A 6,000-nucleotide genomic window follows, 5' to 3' on the forward strand; every position below is an offset into this window, starting at 1 on the left:
AAAAAACTGTCTCACAATGTTCGAACGATGAGATGGCGCAAATTGCGAATTAAAAAAAATCGCGAATTCAATTTACGAAGGCCCAAACTCTCGGTCAAAATGTTGTGCGCAATTGATTTTGGAATGCCCAATTCATCTTCAATCAATCTCACGGACGATTTCAGGTTTTCTTCGAAGAAATCACGCACTTTTTGGATGTTAGCTTCGCTCAGTCCAGTTTTTGGACGGCCCGACTTTTCGTCGTCCTCAAGCGTCTCACGATCACTTTGAAATCGCTTAAACCACTCGTAAACTTGAGTGCGGGATAAGCATTCATCACAGTGTGCTTTTTGAAGCATTTGATGCGTTTCCGTAAAACATTTACCAAGTCTAACACAATCGCAGCTCTCTGTTTGAAACTCATTTTCCGACCGTTCGTCAAAACACACTGTCACTCTTGGCACTAGAACTCGGCTTCTAATCAAACAAATGTCATAAACAGTTGCCACAACACTAACGAAGGTTGCCGCTTTCGATAACAAAAAGATACAACAGGTGGCGCCACTAGTTTCTTCTATTTTCGAAAAGTTCGGTTTGTTTTTGGACAGAGGGTGTACAAGTTCTTCAAGAGAGCAGACTTGTGCAAACACCCATGCGTACTGCGTACATTGGAATCCAGAACTGTGGCTGGACAGCAGGTTTGATATCCACTTGACAATTCTTGGTCGGAAAGCCAAAAATATCTTTTAATTTGCTTGTTACCCAGAAAACAAGCATTGACTTGAGGGAACAGGTCGGCCAGTTTCCTTTTAATAAGGGGGATGGCAAAGTTCTTCCACATCATTGTGATTTATTTGGAGTAACGGGAAATTTCGTTTGCCATCTTCCTGATGAATAAATCCCACAATGGTTGATTTATGAAAGCCACTGTTTGAGGGAGGTGATTTGAATTGAAATCTACTTTCAAAGGGACAATCTTCATTACTTGCTAAACTTCCGTCTTTATTTTATTCACTCCCATCCAGTTACAAAAGCTGCTGCCATTATCTTTCACATGAAAGTGAATTCAGTTTTCTGTTCCGCACCAAACATTCTTCTACACTGACAAATCTACGGCGTGGTACTTCGTGACAGAATACAATTTATTTTCTGTTTCCATCAACAGAATTGGTAGGGGGGGGTGGCAAAAAAAAGCAGCCTAACTAGACATCATATTCTGTATTATGATATGAATAATGGTGCTCCAATTAAAACTGGATCTGCTGCCTTCATTTGTTAAGACCACTTCGGAGCTCTTTATGTATGCATGATAGCAATGTCCGTGTGTGCTGACGAGTCGATTAGGGAATAAATGCATACGGGAAAAAAAAAACCTCTACATTTTCTCCATCTTAATAACTAACCGAACTGTGATAGTCTGTGTGACAACCTTCAGTTACAGAATTTAATTGAGACCGATTATTCCCACGGGGATTCTAGAAATAGCTTAGTACTCCTAAAGTGACAGTTTAGCCTATTAAGGTTTCTGAATCTTCTGTCCGTTTAAAAAAAAAAAAAAAAAATACAGACTCCTATTTTAAGGGAAACTTCAAATAAATTATTTTAGTTAACGTTCCGTACACAGACAAATTGCAAACAATAGGAAAAGTACTTAAAAATACTCAATTAATTTAAAATAATATTTTCCTGTATTTCCTTTGAATTTCTTTTAAACAGCTTGGGGTAAGCAGAGATGGCAATAGATGGCAGCACACGACGTGCTGACGAGAAATATATGTAATCAGTAATTTATTGCCCCCAACAATTACTATAAAATTTAGCTTTTCCTATTATCATATCCAATAATTTTTCATGGTTATTTTCTGATGTGCAGCGAGATTATATTATGTGGTAGCGAGATTATATCATTTATATATATATATATATATATATAAAAGGCAGTTTTAGCTCGAATTAACTTTTGAAGAGTGGTGGGCAGCCACCCTTAGCTATCACACACACACCTGGCCTAGGACTATCAGTGATTTGAGTGGTCATCCAGGGAGGAGAGAACGATAGACAAATTACCACCATCTTTTAGTGCGTAATCCTAACATTATTTCTGATAATATTTCAGACTTCGAAAAATAGTAATAAATCAGATGTCATGTACGTACTCGTATTATCTATTATTAATATTGAAGATGATCACATTCGTAGTTGTTTATGTATTTCTCTTCTTTAGTATTCTGCAATTGAGCAGGTTCTCCTTTTAGTAGCAGAAACTTTCCTTCCACTCTTTTCTCTTCTGAGCCTTCTCTTTCAAGGTTGTGTACCTGTCTCCATTGAGCGTGTCATCTAGCATTGTTTTCCTTACTGGGTCTTTTTCCGTCTATTTTTCCTTCGATGGCATCTCTGATGATTCCATTCCCTCTCCGAATATGTCCGATCCAGTTTACCTTTCTTCTTTTTCAGACTTCTTTCTTAAGAAACTATAACACACTTTAGGAATGTTAGTCAAGTGAGTTTAATTTATCATCCTACTAGTTTCACCGATTTTTGCTATCGGCATCTTCAGGGATACAATTGCTAAGCGATATGAAGGTAACAGACATACTAGGTTTTAACTGACAGTTCTAATTCATACAAAATTAGTATTGTGCGAGACAATGCGCGTGTCTCGGGAACATGATTTATTTGTTACGAGACATAATGTAATTGGAGTGAAAGTGTATTTCTTTGATGTTTAATGATCTAATTAATGTTTTCCAAATTTCAGGTAGGATTAGACCTTGATTCTTATTTAGGTTTCCTGTTGAACGGGCGACCATAGCAGCCTCCTTGAAGGTTCTGGAATGGTAGTTCTCTTCTATATAGGGCATATGACTCTTATCCCACTCAATAAGATGGTTGGTAGAGGCAAAGTGGGAAGAAAGGCCTGAAATATCTTGTCTGTTGTTTCTAACATAGCCTATGTGCTCGTTCAGTCTCGTTTCGAAGCTTCTAGAGGTCTGACCAACGTAACTAACACCACAGGAACAAGGTATATTATATACTCCAGAGTACTTGTAGAATGGATGAGGGTCTTACGGTGACCTTAAAAATTTCCGAATAGTATTGACCAGCTTGCATGCTACTCTAATATTGTGTGGTTTTAGAAGGATAGCCAATTTTTTGGAAATGATGCTGACAAATGGAATAATTATAGTACTGATGTATTGGGTGTCATCACGTTGTCTTTGTGGTATATCCGAAAAGAGAATCTTGTTGCAGAGTCTTTTGGATAACCATTTAAGAATAGCTCTCTGGATATTGTAGTTAATTCTTCTTGTAAGTCATCTTGGTCTGTGGTGTATTGTATAGCTCTTTTCTTAAGCATATGGATAATGCTCAGTTTCTGGGATATATGATATGACGAGTTGAAATGGAGGTAACGTCCAGTATTCGTAAGTTTTCTATACACAGACAGGTTTGATACTGTTATTGGTTTGTTTCTTTATGAATTGGCTTCTTCTAAAACCACACAATATTAGAGTAACATTCAAGCCTGTCAATACTATTCGGAAATTTTTAAGATCACCGTAAGACCCTCATCCATTCTACAAGTACTCTGGAGTATATAATATACCTTGTTCCTGTGGTGTTAGTTACGTTGGTCAGACCTCTAGAAGCTTCGAAACGAGACTGAACGAGCACATAGGCTATGTTAGAAACAACAGACAAGATATTTCAGGCCTTTCTTCCCACTTTGCCTCTACCAACCATCTTATTGAGTGGGATAAGAGTCATATGCCCTATATAGAAGAGAACTACCATTCCAGAACCTTCAAGGAGGCTGCTATGGTCGCCCGTTCAACAGGAAACTAAATAAGAATCAAGGTCTAATCCTACCGGAAATTTGGAAAACATTAATTAGATCATTAAACATCAAAGAAATGAACTTTCACTCCAATTACATTATGTCTCGTAACAAATAAATCATGTTCCCGAGACACGCGCATTGTCTCGCACTGTACTAATTTTGTATGAATTAGAACTGTCAGTTAAAACCTAGTCTGTTACCTTCATATCGCTTACCAATTGTATCCCTGAAGATGCCGATAGCAAAAATCGGTGAAACTAGTTGGATGGTAAATTAAACTCACTTGACTAACATTCCTAAAATGTGTTATAGTTTCTTATACAAGTAGTCAAGAAAGAAAATCACACTAAGGCTTCTTTCTTCTTCTACTCTTTTTAAGACCTCTTCATTAGTTATTTTATCTGTCCATTTGATTTTTTCCATCCTTCTCAAAATCCACATCTCAAAGCTTTCCAAAATCTTAATTTCTTCTTTCTTCAATGTCCAAGTTTCAGCTGCATAAAGGGCAACACTCCACACATAATATTTTATTAGTCTTCTCTTTAGGTTTCTATCCATTTTACTTCTGAATAAATTCCATTTTCTGTTAAAGGCATCTCTTCCCATCGCTATTCTTGCTTTTATGTCACTTTTACATCTTCCATCACCGCTAATAACACTTCCTACATATTTAAATGTATTTACTTGATTCAATTTTTCTCCATTTATTCTGATATTCATATTTGCCTCTTTCCTTGCTATTTTCATCACCTTTGTTTTTCTGGTGTTAATTTTCATTCCACAATTGATACAGGATTCCAGTAATCTGTTCAACAGATGTTGTAGTCCTGCTTCAGTGTTTGTTAGTAAGGCCTTGTCATCTGCGTATCTTATTGCAAATATCTGTCTACCTCCAATCTTTATTCCTTCTTCCGAATTCTCTAGTGCGTCTTTTAACATTGTTCCGGAATACATGTTGAACAAAATTGGTGACAGAGAACAGCCTTGTCTTACTCCTCGTCCAATGATACCTGGTTCTGTTGTACCATATATGTCTCTCACCATGGCAGTTTGTCCCATGCATAGTGAGATAATTAGCCTTCTGTCTTATTCCATTTTACAAAGTCAAAACCTTTCTCAAAATCTATATAACAGATGTTAACTTCTTTATTCACTTCCAGGCTTCTTTCAATTACTATTCTTAACAGTCCAATCGCACCTCTTGTTCCCCTACCCTTCCTGAAACCAAACTGATCTTCTCCAAGAGATTATTCCACCTTAGACGCAATTCCTCGTGTGTTAAGATTCTCATAAGTATTTTTGATGTATGAGGCTTATTGTTCTAAAATCCTCGCAGTTCACTGCATTGCTTTTCTTTGCTATAAATATTAAGGTCATGAAATCTTTTGGTGATTCTCCTTTGTTATAACTTAAATTTATTATTTTGGTTATTTCTTCAGTTCCTTTCTTCTGAAGTTGTTTCAAGAATTCTGCAGGTATTTCATTTATTCCTTCTGCCTTTCCACATTTTAGTTCTTTAATGGCCATTTCTACTTCTGTCATCAAAATCTCTGGGCTAGATGATCTTCATTTACCTTCTTTATATCTTCTAATGGCAACTCATTTAGTCTATTTTCCTTGTCACATAGATCTTCAATGTATTCCTTCCATCTCATTAGGATTTTATCTTCTTCAGTTATGATTTTCCCATTCTTATTTTCTATGTGCCTTGAATTCCATTTCTCTTGTGATTTTCTTCTTGCTTCTTCATATAAAAGATCGTACCTTCCCACTCTCTCATAATTTTCCATTTCTTCACATTGTTTTTTAAGCCAATCTTCTCTACTTCTTTCTACTTCCCTTCTCAATCTGTCATTCAGGGTTCTATATTGTATTTTCCCTTCTGGGGTGTCTTTATTTTTCCATTTTCTTCTTTCTTCCATTAGAGAAATCATCTCATTAGTTATCCAAGGTTTTTTTTTTAATTCTTTTAGCTCTTACATATCCAATTTCTTTTTCTGCAATCTTCTTTATTTTCTCTTTAACTTGTTCCTATTTCTTTTCTGGATCTTCAGTTTTGACAAAACTTGTTCCCTCTAATTCTTTCTCCAATCTATTCCCAAATTCCTTGGTATTTTTTAATTTCTCTAAGTTCCATTTTTTCCTTTTCATGTATTACTAACTGAACATAAATAATTTTG

Source organism: Typopeltis vanoorti, chromosome 16 (genome assembly GCF_054136105.1).
Source record: "Typopeltis vanoorti isolate ZY-2024b chromosome 16, IOZ_Tvanoo_1.0, whole genome shotgun sequence".
Lineage (NCBI taxonomy): Eukaryota > Metazoa > Arthropoda > Arachnida > Uropygi > Thelyphonidae > Typopeltis > Typopeltis vanoorti.